The following is a 15000-nucleotide window of genomic DNA, read 5'->3' as shown; positions in this document are numbered from 1 at the left end:
CAGTTTCTTACCTAAGGTGTTAGTTGATTGTATGTGTGCATTTTTATTCTATTGTATTATTATTTCCTTCGTTTTATCAATTTGCTTCATTTTACCTATTTACCCTCCAATGTGTCCATGAAACCACTCATTTTCTTTCATTAACTCTTCTAATTGGATCAGTTACGAAGTTTATATCCTTGTTAGAGGATAATTTTGGTTCCAGAGAAGGACATTTAGGAGTCTAATGGCTATATCGAAACTGCATGACCGAGATTACAGAGCAATCTCTCTCTCTCTCTCTCTCTCCTCTCTCTCTCTCTCTCTCTCTCTCTCTCTCTCTCTCAAAGTTTAGTTTAAAATAATCCCTCTCTTCAATAACCAATGTATCAGTCAACATACTTATTTTTCTGTGTTTTCTTTATTTATCTATTTATGAATAAAAATTCATTTGGGTATTTCAAATCCCATTTCCATATCCTGTACATATGATGAAATTTATCTCAACGATTCCAATATAGAGTTCTTTGTTATTCCTAATCTCATATTGTTACCCTCGGTAACTCTAATCCTTTCCCACCCCCTCCCAAATGCCCCTCTCCCGTATGTTTTCTACCCCCACCACTAATCCCTAATCCGGAGGCTCTCGCCTCTGATCTAATAATAACAATAATAATAATAATAAGAAGAAGAAGAAGGAGTGGAAGAGGAAGAAGAAGATCCCACTTCATCTACTTCCAACTATTTGAGAAAATCGTCTTCAATCGAATATGAAAAGGACGATAAAAGGAATTGTAACATACTGAAATAGGATCTGGAATCCAAATCATTATTCTGAGGCGTTCCAGGATTCCTGGTCAATGGGAGCCATTCCTGAATTCGGGAAATATTAGATCTTCTTCTTCGACGTAGATCCTTTTGACGCCTCAGCAAGTGATGCTGCAACAGACGATCCTTCTTCTAGTTTTTGTGCTTATCGTCTTCTTCTTCTTCTTCTTCTTCTTCTTCTTCTTCTTCTTCTTCTTCTTCTTCTTCTTCTTTTTCTATAATAAACAATTTACTCTTTTTTAATGTGTAATCCCTACATAAGTCCTTTTTTGTAGTTTATTCAGATTTTAATGTTTCCATTTCTATATTATCTTCTTGTTTGGTTTTACTCTTATTATTACCCAGTCTCGTAACTTTAAGGTGTATAAATCTTTAAGCAACAACAAATGGTAAAATTTTCACCATTCCTTTTTTCGATTTATCTTTATTTAAATTTTCCTATTTCTTTTTATTTCAACTTACTTTTTTCACTTTTATCCTTATGATTAGTTCTATATTATATTTGTTTATTTTATAGGATTTGTTCATGGTTACCTAAAATTCCTTACTTTTCTACAATCCCTTTTACTCGTTTATTTACAATTCTGAAATCCCCTTTTCTCTATTTACATATTTCCACTCTTTCATGGAATTGAATATAAATGATTTATATTCTTAGTGATTTTAGTAATTTGATATACAGTACTTAATATTTTTTATTCCTAAATATTCGTTCATTCTATGTCATAGTGGGTTTAACCAATACAATACTTCATTCTCTTATTGTATATAATTTGTATTATCCTCACATTTCCCTATAATTTATATTCTTTTCTCACTGCTCTTCCTCCCCACCTTTAATTCTTTATTTTCTTTTTCTCATCTGTCTTCTCTAAAAAGTACTAATCTGCGTCTCTCCCTTCATCCCTCTCTTATTTACTTTCCTTTTCATTTCCTCCATACCCTCACACGCATCTGAGAGTCAGCCTCGTTTGTTACCTTCAATAAAATGCCAAGCGGATGCAGTAAGCAGATTACCCACACATTTAGTAGTTGAAGTCCTGTGGGAGAATTTCAAGGATTTTGATAATGTCAAGAATTTCAGTATTGCTCTCTCTCTCTCTCTCTCTCTCTCTCTCTCTCTCTCTCTCTCTCTCTCATTATTAAATCTCCAGTTCCAGGTTTCTTATCTTCACATGCAATATTGCTTGATTTAGATAAGAATATCTTTATTAACTTTCCATCTGGTCCTAAAGTACCAATGAATTCATAACCCCAAAAAGCAATACCTACAGTTCCTTCCCCCTACCCTCGAACTACCGTCACCACACCCACTACGCCTTGCTTTGATCGAATAACTGTAAAGGCGTCAATCAGATCAATTGTCATCATACTCTCTTCGCATACTCAAGAAGAAGAAGAAGAAGAAGAAATGGAAAGACGAATGTGGAATTCGGTGACGAATAAGATTTGCTTGTACCAGATGTTTCTGAAAGTGTTTGGGAGTTTTTTCGGCCTTTAAGATAAGTTTTTTCTTAAGGTCTTGTTTCCGGAAGGTAAAACTTTTATTGGGGTTTTCCTTTCTGTAATAAAAGTCTTTACTTATTTTTTTTTTATTTTTTTTTTTGGAAGCAAGATTTTCTTAGGTCTTAATTTCAAGAATACATAAGACTTTTCTTGAGTTCTTCATGAAAAGTAGTATCTGTGGAATATGAGTTGACGATACAACTAAAAAATATAAGGAAAGGGAAGAATAACGGAATCTATAGAGAAAAAAGTGAGGAATATTACACTGATACAATAAAACTGCCAAAAATTTACCTAGAATTCAGAATAAAAAGAAATTGAGGTTATTAAAAACTCAAAAATAAACTTAAATATTTATTAATACTTGGTATACATGGAAATACAATAGAAAAAAGGGAGAAATTAGGTAAAAAAGGGAATTAATTATGTTGAAAGTTAATTGATATTTCAGGACATTTCACATCCCACGTTGGGGCTTCTTCTTCTTCTTCTTCTTCTTCTTCTTCTTCTTCTTCTTCTTCTTCTTCTTCTTCTTCTTCTTCTTCTTCTTGTACTGTTTTATTATTATTATTATTATTATTATTATTATTATTATTATTATTATTATTATTATTATTATTATTCGTCTTCTAATTATTATTATTATTATTATTATTATTATTATTATTATTATTATTATTATTATTATTATTATTGTTGTTGTTGTTTTTGTTGTTGTTGTTTTTATCACTATCATCTTCATTATTATTATTATTAATATTATCATTATTAGTATTATTATTATTATTATTATTATTATTATTATTATTATTATTATTATTATTATTATTACTGTTATTATTATTATTATCCTTATTATTAACCATGAATTTTTCTTAACTTGTCAAAACAACTTTCCTAACCAAAACAAACTTGTAGACAATAAATTTCCCTTTGGCAATGGAAGGGTTGACAAGGGCCTCAATCATCTGCCCTTCCATTCAACTCTCAGAGTTTGGACACAATGTCAGAGATCTTAAATTTACCTTAAAAATATCTTCGCTGCATTGGAAGACATTTTTTTTAAGATGTACGAGGTCTTCTTGCACAAACATGTGAGTCTGAATGATGTGATCTAAATCGAGAATGATAATCTTTGAATATTTGTTCTTCTTTGTAACAGGCAAAAAACACTTATATAATAATGTTCATGCTCGATATTTTTTCTTCTAATAATCATAGAAAATAAAACTTTTTTTTATTTTCCTGCTTCTTGTAACAAAGTTTTACATGTTGGAAATCTCTGTTCATAGAGTTCTACCTATTGCAATAGAATGTATATATATAAAATATTTATATTCTTTGATAAAAGTATCTGTTCGGAGACATAGGAAAAAAATCATGGTTACTCAAAAGGCAAATAATACATTTCATTAGGAATGAAGAACTATTTGCGTTATAAGAAGATATTCTGAATCTGTTGGAATATTCTTGAAAGAATTTATTAATCTAAATGTTATTTTATCTTTATATAACAATATTTATTATTTGGACTTTTCCGTTCGCGCTTTTGCAGTAGTTATTTAATTAAATGTTTAATATTTTAATGTCAAAGAAGAACCATAGAACGTCCATAAAAAGGGCCAATGAAGATAGTTATTGATTGTCATTGAACAATCATATGTAAATCTTGAAACAGAATATGTCTGGTATATATTTTTTTTCTCTATCTTCATTTCATTTCACAGCAACAAAGTAATCAATATTTTTTTATTGCTCTAGGGCTAGAGTTTCCCTTCATTTTCAGCGAAACACAATAGATGGCCTCATTGCTGCCTTTCTGAAAAAAATATAACCGGATCATTCCAGTATAAAACAACTTACGAGGATTATTGGAACCACCGTATGATCGCCTGAGGCAGTGAGTAGTTACTGAAGTTATTAACGTGCTGGTTTTTATCTATTCATTGTGTCATATGTATTAAAAGTTTTTATTTCTCAAAAAAGGGAAAAAGGTAAAAGAATATATAAAAGGCTCCGTATACCTTTATGTGTCAGAGATCCTGCAAAGGTTTGTCATTGCCTTTGCAGAGGTAGTTACAGAAGAATACAAAGAAATCACGGAAACAGCAACTTTTCTAAGGATCATTATATCATATATATATATATATATATATATATATATAACGGATTTTGAGCGAAGCGAAAAATCTATTTTTGGGTGAGATGGCCATGTCGTCCTGATGGAAGTTCCTATAGGGTAGCTTCCTAGGGTATATTACAACTACGGCGATATTCCCAGAGAATTTACCTTAAGGTACCAGAATTCTAACTCCTGGAGCGAGTATCCCTCGTGAAAAGGATATCGCGACATATCAGAGGACGTATTCTAGACACGTCACATGGCAATCTACGACCTGGACAGAGATTTCGTCTCGTAGGAGGTGATTGACGAGATACGAATTCGGGAAAGAAAAAGGGGAGCCGCTCCCAAGGCTTCCCTATCCCCCGATTCGTATGCATGCCTGGCGCCAATCCTGGCGCCATCTGTATTCCTTATAGCGTACACGAGGTGCTACAGATACTGTATGTAGGGAGGGGTCCTACAGCCCTTTCTTAGAAAGGCAAGGGTCGTCCATCAGGACGACATGGCCATCTCACCCAAAAATAGATTTTTCGCTTCGCTCAAAAATCCGTTTTTTGTGCTCAAGCCATGTCGTCCTGACGGAAGTGTACCAAGGCATTACTGTATCTGTGGATTCTCAGAACGTGCCGTACTCCCCGGAGGTAATTTATTCCCGGTCGACTAGACCTAGAGACCTAAGATGTTACCGTTATACATCTTTTCAACTAACTATAAACTATGTTAGAGCTTCCTGCCCCCTACAGGGAAGAGTCCTACTAGACTCTGGAAAGTCTCGAAGAGTACATATATCTATGTATGAATACCAGGCAAGCTAATATAGTGGTCTCGCCCTATATTAAGTAAAGCATAGTTTGTATAGAACCACTGCGTCAATATATTGACCAGTAATCCGCACAATACTTGTATTGGACAAAGGTTTATATCCGCATAGGAAGAAACTAATAAAACCGCCCTCGTCCCTTTATGGGACGGAGTCCTCCTATTAGGGGACTACATAAACCAATGCAACATAGCTTGCATAACAGAACAATTCTATCAGAATTATCCCAGATAAGATACATAGAATTAAAAATGCTCAATTATACCAATAAATTGACACAGGTGAAAGAGACGCAAGGTTCTCAAGAACAAGTTTATTGAGAGATAATAAACAGACAGGTTAACAACAAATATATATTTATATAAAAGAGGATAACCCAAAACTTTAAGCATAAGTATTATAGTAAACAGAACTTGTTTATCTGAAAGAAAAACCATTAAACACCACTTTAATAAGATACCAAGGTATCAAGTCATAAAAGTCTGTATTACAAATCAATCACATTAGCGTTAGAAACGCTTGGCACACATGTCTGAACTTATGCTAGGTTCACCTTTGAAAGAAGGAACAGTCTATATGGGCACTTGGTGCCCTCATTTAGTTTGTAGTACAGTATGTACCTACACACTCACCCTGGACTTAATCGTCCCAATTAAGACCACTGTTCCTCGCAGAGTTAAACAGTAGGGTTAACTACACGACCCACTGCTACCACAGATCTCTTAAGTTCCTCTACTTGCTTCGCATAGTGGCGAAAGAACACCCTGGAAGACTTCCAGCCCGTGTATGAACGGAGATGTTCAAAATCCATACAATTAAAGAAATTTAGGGATGAGGCAACTTTCCTCGGATCGTGACCTGCGGGTGTACTGTCAGGATACCGCTCTGCGAATAAAATATGTGATTTTCGCTCTGAGTTGATTCAGAGATAAATTTGAGCCTGATGTTTCTCCCCTGAATAGTTGACCACCCTTGAAGTCTGAAGTTCTACGAAGATAGACCTTTAGGCATTCTACTGGACATAGAGATGCATCTTCTTTCAGAGGGCAGATTCTCCAGGGACCCCACCTGTTGGTGGGTAACTCATTCTTGGCGAGAAACGTAGGATCCGGAAACAGGTTCAGCTCCCCCCCATCCAGGAACTGAACACGACCTGCCTCTCTCGAGAGGGCTACGATCTCACTAACCCTGGCCCCGGACGCGAGTGCAAATAGGAAAATAACTTTTTGCGTCAAATCCTTTAACGCACATTCTTCATTGCTCAACAGGGAGGCGAAATGAAGAACTTTGTCTAAAGACCATGAAATGGGCTTTGGAGGTGCTGAAGGTCTGAGCCTAGCGCAGGCTTTCGGAACTTTATTAAAGATCTCGTTACCTAGGTCGATCTGGAAGGCAAATAAAATGGGTCTCATCAAAGCAGATTTACACACTGAAATCGTGTTAGCTGCCAACCCTTGGCCATGGAGGTGGATGAAGAAAGATAAGCAGAAGTCTGTTGAGATCTCCTGCGGATTCTTTGCCTTTACAAAGGCCACCCATTTTCTCCAAGATGACTCATATTGCCTTCTAGTCGATTAGCACTTATATTCCTCTAGGAAGTCTATGCTGGCTTTCGAAATCCCGAAACGTTTTCTCACCGCTAGGGCGAGAAAATCATGAGCTGCAGGGTCTGGGTTTTCTGTAATGAAGCGCAGACAGTCGACTTCTGGACTCGCTGGGTCAGAACTGGATGTGGTAGCGGCACGAACTTCATCTGTAGTTCCAACGCCAAGGGGAACCACATACTGTTCGGCCACTTGTGGGCCACTATTGCCGCTACCCCCCTTGAAGGATCTCAGTTTGTTGAGGACCCTCAACAGAAGGTTGTGAGGAGGGAACAGATAAATCCTGGACCATCTGTTCCAGTCGAGGGACATTGCGTCCACTGCTTCCGCTAAGGGGTCCTCGTACGGGGACACGTACAGGGGCAACTTCTTGTTGTCTTTCGTCGCAAAGAGGTCTATTTGCAGTTCTGGGACTTGATTCAGAATGAAGGAAAATGATCCTGCGTCTAAGGACCATTCCGACTCTATCGGTGTGAACCTGGATAGAGCGTCCGCTGTCACATTGCGGACTCCTTGAAGGTGAACTGCCGACAGGTACCACTTCTTTTTCCGCCAATCGGAAAATGGCTAACATCACTTGGTTGAGAGGTGGTGACCTCGACCCTTGTCGATTCAAGCATCTCACAACCACCTCGCTGTCCGTCACCAATCTTATGTGGATCGAGTGACGCGGGGAGACTTTCTTTAAGGTAAGGAGCACTGCCATAGCTTCTAGAAAGTTTATATGAAAGGTCCTGAATAGCTTGGACCAAGTCCCCTGGACTTTTTTCCGATGAGAGTGACCTCCCCATCCCTCCTTTGAGGCGTCTGAGTGAATCGTCATCGACGGGGGAGGTGGCTGAAGAAGAACCGACTTCTTTAGATGTCTGGCTTGGGACCAAGGTCTGAGAAGAGTACGTAGCCGAGGCGGCACTGGTCTTCTCAGGTCTCTTCGCGCGTTTGATGCATACCTTCTCCAAAATCCGGTTGCCATCTTTAGCTCTGCTCTTAGCACTGGGTCTGTCACTGAAGTAAACTGGAGAGAGCCTAGTACCCTCTCCTGTTCGCGTCTTGATATCCTTTCGGAATCTAGAAGTCTCTTGACAGAGCCCGCTATCTCCTTCCTTTTCTTCGTCGGGGTGGAGAAACTGTGTGACAAAAGGTCCCAGTGGATTCCCAGCCACTGGAACTTTTGGGATGGAGAAAGTCGAGACTTTTTTCTGTTGATCTTGAAGCCTAGGTACTCTAGGAACTGGATCACCTGCCTGGAAGCTTGCAAGCATTCGGTCTCGGATGCTGCCTGCACCAGCCAGTCGTCCAGGTAGGCTACTACCTGAATTCCCTTTAGGCGTAATTGTTTGAGAGCTGCGCTCGCAAGCTTCGTGAAAATCCTTGGGGCTATGTTTAGCCCGAATGGCATGGCTCTGAAGGCGTACAGTCTCCGTTGTAGCCTGAACCCTAGGTATGGGGAGAGTCGACGGCTGATTGGAATGTGCCAATAGGCGTCTGACAAGTCTATAGAGACTGAGTATGCCCTCTTGGGCAGTAAGGTCCTTATGTGTTGCAGTGTTAGCATCTTGAATTTGCAATTCACTATGAACTTGTTGAGTGGTGACAAGTCCAGAATGACTCTGAGCTTTTCCGAGTCTTTCTTGGGAACACAAAACAGCCTCCCTTGGAATTTGATGGACTTCACCTTTCGGATCACATTTTTCTCCAACAGTTCTTGAACGTACTCCTCCAAAACGGGGGTGGCGTGTTGGAAAAACCGAAGGCACGGGGATGGAGTGCTGTACCAGCTCCAACCCAGTCCATTCTTGAGTAGGCTTTGGGCCCAGGGATCAAAGGTCCAGCGATCCCAAAATTTCATCAGTCTCCCTCCTACCGGTATCGTTTCACTTGGACTGCCGTCCTGAGGTCTTGCCTCCCTGACCACGACCACCTCTGAATCCCCTTCCCCTTGAAGGGCGCCTAGACGAGCCTCTGGCTGCTCCTCTAGGTTTTGCACGAAAGGAAGAAGACTGTCCTTCGAACGTTGGGGTGAATGTGGTTGACTGACCTGGCACAGCCTGGGGTACCCACTGAAAAGTAGTCGGGGTTTGTGCCACCATCTGGGGCACTGGAGGCAAAGGCAATTGCAGTTGCTGTTGCTGTCTATAAGGCTTGGCTGGCCGAGACGGTAGCCTAGTCCTCATATTCTTCCTCTTTGGTTGAGGACCCTCATCCGGGGAAGATTTTCTTTTGATAGCCAGGCCCCACTTCTGGAGAAGGTTTCTATTCTCCACGGCGGCCTTATCAACAACCCCTTTGACCACATCGGTAGGGAAAAGGTCTTTTCCCCAAATGTTGGAGGAGATTAACTTCCTTGGCTCGTGTCTCACCGAAGCCCCGGTGAACACGAACTCCCTGCAAGCTCTCCTTGCTTTGACGAAGCCATAAAGGTCCTTCGTCACTGTGGCTAGGTGAGACTTAGCCACTACCATGAACATTTCATGGACCTTAGGGTCACTTGCCATCGTCTCAAGAGTAGTCTGATGAGACATTGAGGCAGCCAGTCTTTCTTTTGTCTCGAACTCTCTTCGTAAAAGAGATTCGGACAGCTTGGGGAGGTCCTCTCCGAATTGCCGTCCGGCAATATCAGCCTCCAACTTTCCCACTGAGAATGTCAGATGGACATCCTTCCAGTCTTTGTGGTCCATAGGCAGAGCCAGCGACAAGGGTTTACACTCCTCCAGGGAGGGGCAAGGCTTGCCGGCCTCGACTGCCTTTAGGACAGCCGCAAACCCTTTCTGTAAAAAGGGGAAGGCTCTATTAGGAGAGGACACAAAAGAAGGGAGCTTCTTGCTCAATGCAGCTACCTTCGAATTAGAGAAGCCCCTCTCTTTCATCGAGGATGAAAGTAGGGCTTGAGCCTCAGCGTGGTCCATAATAATGACCTCCTTCGGCTCTGTCTCCTCCCTTGAAGCTGGTTCTTTTCTCAGCCGGACATAGCAGTCCGGATATGATGCCTTTCTGGGCCAGAATTCTACCTCCTCTAGGGGAACTGAACCCAGCTTATCCGAGATGACGATCTTTCCAGTCGTCATCAGCATGTGCTCAGCATACCTCCATGGGTTAGCATCTGAGCATATGGGAAGGTCTTTCACATTGAGCCTTTTCTGGGGCCCATGTGATTCTGCCAGGGACTGCATACGCAGTTCCATTGCAGCCGCCTTCTCCTGATTCTCCTTCTGCATTTGTTGGATCATTCCAACAATCAAAGAGAGGGCCTGTCCCAGTTCTACTGGGAGACCAGCCGATGTTGAGGGGATAGGCTCCGGCATCTGAACCGGAGTAGCCGACACCTCGTCGACCTCATCCTCTACGACATCCGGGGTTTGAACTTGATCCTGATCTTCTGCCAGGAGGTCTTCTTCCAAACGTTCGTCCAGGTCAGACATCCTGTCATCCAACTGGATGTCTTGCATCGCAACTGCGACTTCCACGTCCACCTGGACTTGATCTTGAGGGATCTCCTCTTGAGGCTGGGGAATCACTGCCTCAGCTGATGCCTGGGGAAAAAGATACGCCCTCATCTTCTCACTTGGAAGATAAGGGCCAGAGGTGTTCTTCTTGAAGCCCCTTACCCAAGTACAAAGCTTTTCCCTTGCTATATCCCTTGATTCCGCCGTTCTAGGGGAATCAAAAGCCTCAGTAATCAGGTTAGTGCATACAGTACATACCTGAGGGTCCCAATACTGTAGATCATCCTGTGAGACAGCGCATGCTGCGTGTCTCCTACAACACCCATGTCCACAGAGGTTCTTGCTGCGGACATTGCAGAAAACATTTCCGCACTTCGGAGGGTCCTCCTGTAAAGAGAAGAAATTTCCATGAGTATCAAGTGAACTATGTATCACTGGATATGCATAGTATAGCAAAACAATTCATAAAGGAAAGACACACACTTGTGTTTCCCTCACAACCCATTGTTGCAGCCTTCCAGATAATAAAATCGAAATGGTTTATCTCTTCTAGAGTAACCAATGCAAGGTTTCCAGAGGAAACAGGTGGAGCTCACACCTAGGCAATGATTTTAAAATCCTGGATAATAGACAGGGAAGAACTCTGCTTCCTATCTGAGGGCAACAGCAAAGGGCTGTGCAAGAAAACACAATAGTGTTAGAAGATACAGTGCTGTACCTAAACCTTTACTATAGTTTTCTTCTTACTGTATATGCTATACAGAAGAATACTAGTACAGTATAGGAGGATGTGTGCCGGCCTGCCTTTGCCGGCCGTCACACACAACAACTAGCTTTAAAGTATACTACTTAACAGCTATAGGGCGGCAGCACTCTGGTTCAAATGCCTGTGCCGGTCGGCAGCAGCTGCCAGCCGGTAACAGCCAGTGTTGGCCGGCAATGACTGCCGGCCAGCAACTACACAAGGTAGTACCCAGCTGCCGGCCACACTCTTGTTGACCGGCAGACAAGGACTGACATAAGCCGGCCAGCAAAGGTACAAGACTGATGCCAGCCGGCAGCAAAAGACCCAGAAGACTACACCTGCCCGGCTGCCGGGCTCATAGGCCGGCAGCCGGGACAGGTACAGCACTAGAAGAAAATAGAATGGATGCCGGGATAAGAGTGTACACAACCTCCCAAGCCCGGCAACCGAAAGAGTGCATATAAGGAAGGGGAGAAACTTAATTCAGGCTTCCTTGACCAATGCCGTCCGGCTCTGCCGGCAGGCATGGATGAGGGACCAAGAGAGGTCCGGGCAGCACTCGAAAACATAAGACCCTTGCCGGCCAGCATCTCTGCCGGCCGGCAATGGGCTGAGTCAATTCCACATCCCAACCTATACTAGGTTCAGAAGTAGAACGACGTACAGTACAGTAATACTCCTGCCGGCCAGCTCTGCCGGCCGGCAAGGTACAGTACAGTAATGGCTAGGCCATTACGGAGATAGAGGGGGAAGGGACAAGAGGGTCCTGCCAACCTTGCTTTAGTGACAGATCACCCGCAGCCAAGAACTTTGTCTTAGCCTAAGGGATTCTAAGGGAAAGGGCCAGCAATACTTGCCAGCTTCCAGAGCACCAAAGCAAGGAAGGCGTTGCTACTCCCAAGGGAAGAACTTATCCTCCCCCGAGAACAGCAACAGGACTTAGTCTGGTCGATCACAAAAGAAGGAATCATAACTTACAGAAACCTTCGGTAGTGACCTAAGGGAGCTAAGCTCCCTTTGTAAGTGTTAGGTCAGCGAGGGAGACTCTGCCCCAAGCCAGACAACACGGACTCAGACTAACAACTCTGTTGTTCTGTCCCTCTTTGAACCAGACTTACTGGAACAGGAAGGTACAGTAACACCCTAGTATAGTTTTATCGAAAATAAATTCGGAAAAAACCACTTAGGGATAAGCCCAAGGCTTAAACAGAGGGAAAGGGATTGCATACCTTCTCCGAAGAAAAAAAAGCAACCGGGGAGTATGATAAAGTATACTAAGGCTCCATAAGCAATTAGCCTAGGCACCAAGAGAATCGATTACCTAATTCACCGAAACTCACACGTATACAATCTTGGAAATATTCCACACAGTCTAAAATGTATAAAATATAGCCTAAAGCTTCAATAAAATTTTAATTACACTCGGAAAAACCAAAATCATGCATGAAGTACTAGGACCAAACGACTAGGCTACATGGCCTGGCGTAGGCAAGAATAGCGAATACTTCGCCAAATAATACTAAGCACGAAAGGAAATCCTATGTAAAGCTAAATAGCTAAAATTTATTAAAGCAAAACAACCAGGAATGTCACTCTGACTAACTAATTTATACCTAGCGAGTGACAGTGTCCAGGACACCTCTGGTAGGCTACGGCTCTTGTATCAAAGATTAATCCTATTAATCACTCAAAATTTTACCAAGAGCCTACATTTATACATAACAGACACTATACTCAACTTATCCGAGGCCAACGAAGACGGAGAAGCCATGAAAAGCTGAATAAATCCAAGATTTGCAAGAAAAACAGGAAAAAACACCGAGTTGTTAAGCTACGCAAAAAGGAATACAGATGGCGCCAGGATTGGCGCCAGGCACGCATACGAATCGGGGGATAGGGAAGCCTTGGGAGTGGCTCCCCTTTTTCTTTCCTGAATTCGTATCTCGTCAATCACCTCCTACGAGACGAAATCTCTGTCCAGGTCGTAGATTGCCATGTGGCGTGTCTAGAATACGTCCTCTGATATGTCGCGATATCCTTTTCACGAGGGATACTCGCTCCAGGAGTTAGAATTCTGGTACCTTAAGGTAAATTCTCTGGGAATATCGCCGTAGTTGTAATATACCCTAGGAAGCTACCCTATAGGAACTTCCATCAGGACGACATGGCTTGAGCCCAAAAATATATATATATATATATATATATATATATATATATATATATATATATATATATATATATATATATATATATATATATATATATATATCGTCTTTCCAGCACAAAACACAATTAAAGAAAGATCTCTGAGAGAAACTTCAGTCGATGATATGCAATATGTCTCTCTCTCTCTCTCTCTCTCTCTCTCTCTCTCTCTCTCTCTCTCTCTCTCTCTCTCTCTCTCTCTCTCTTTCTAAGAAGACTTTCTTTCAACTCCCATTAAAAATCAGGATTGAAAATGTCAGTTCTTGACACATATATTTTCTCTTTCCAATTACTCAACGCACAAATGATCACCAAAAGGAGAATTTAGTCAAAGTGATTAGGTGATTAGGCCTCAATTACTGACAATTTAATCCTTCCGAAGGTAATTAATAATAAGGTAACAATTTTATAGCTATGATTATATCTTCATGAACGCTATTGCTCCAAGTTTCAGGAAATCATTTCACAAAACTTTAAATGGTTTTATAATGTGATAAGGATGACTTATAATCTAAATTTTACTCGCTAAATATTTTAACAATCTCTATTAAATGAAAAATAAAAATGTATCTGAGGTGTTAGTTTGTCTTGGTTTTGAATGCTCCACAAAAAAATAAGTTAATTATTACCATCTTCTAATAAACATCAATATTTTTCAATATTTTATTTTTTAAGCTAATGTAAATTAGTTTCACCACTAATCTCGTGTTTATGATAAAAATAGCAGGAGAAAGTCATACATTATCGCTTCTTTTGTGAGTGTGAGATAAATATTAATAAAGAAAGTTAGGCCATTTTAATATCTTTGTTTTAACCATGAAATCATATCACAAGATGAAACGTCCTCTCTCTCTCTCTCTCTCTCTCTCTCTCTCTCTCTCTCTTTCTTTCTCTCTCTCTCTCTCTCTCTCTCTCTCTCTCTCTCTCTTGTCAAGTAATCTTCTCCTTACATAATGAGATTGAACACGGCTCAAGGGATTGAGGTAGCAATAGTGTAGTTTCAAGGGAAAATCTCTCTCTCTCTCTCTCTCTCTCTCTCTCTCTCTCTCTCTTTTGGCAAGTAATCTTCTCCTTACATTAGGAGATTGAACATGGCTCAAGGGATTGAGGTAGCGATAGTGTAGTTTCAAGGGAAAATCTCTCTCTCTCTCTCTCTCTCTCTCTCTCTCTCTCTCTCTCTCTCTCTCTCTCTACTTTTAAAAGGAATTCTTATTTAAAGCAGCAGTGAGCATAATTCTTAAACCATTAACTGTTATTACAATATGACCAACATTATTCTCGAGTTTTGGGTTCCTGACGCAAAGTGTAGAAGTTATTTGAAAGTGTAATAAAAGTCTCTGAGATGCACAGTTAGAATTGGTTTTACTTTAAATCTCTTCCGTGATTAAAGTTTAATACAAATTTTGTATATTTTGTTTATAATTACATAGTTGAAATGAACGGTATAAAGATGTTGATGTATTATAAAGGCATTCAATTTTTGCAAAATTATTCGTGGTGAGTCGTTTATTTTTATTTTTTTTTTACATCCATAAGGTTATCGGGTTTGGTACGATTGATCCAATGACAATTGGTCCAATGACGATTTGGCCAATGCCGATTGGTCCAAAATCAACTGGTCCAAAGGGATTATTGGTCCAACACGATAATTAGTCCAATACCGACTCGTCCAAAGGAAAATTGTCCCAATGATAAAACAACCTCTCTAAAGTAAAGTTAACAATAGCTCTGTTATTGTTACTAAC

Source organism: Palaemon carinicauda, chromosome 34, assembly GCF_036898095.1.
Source record: "Palaemon carinicauda isolate YSFRI2023 chromosome 34, ASM3689809v2, whole genome shotgun sequence".
NCBI classification, from domain to species: domain Eukaryota; kingdom Metazoa; phylum Arthropoda; class Malacostraca; order Decapoda; family Palaemonidae; genus Palaemon; species Palaemon carinicauda.
Note: the sequence above shows the minus strand (reverse complement) of the source record.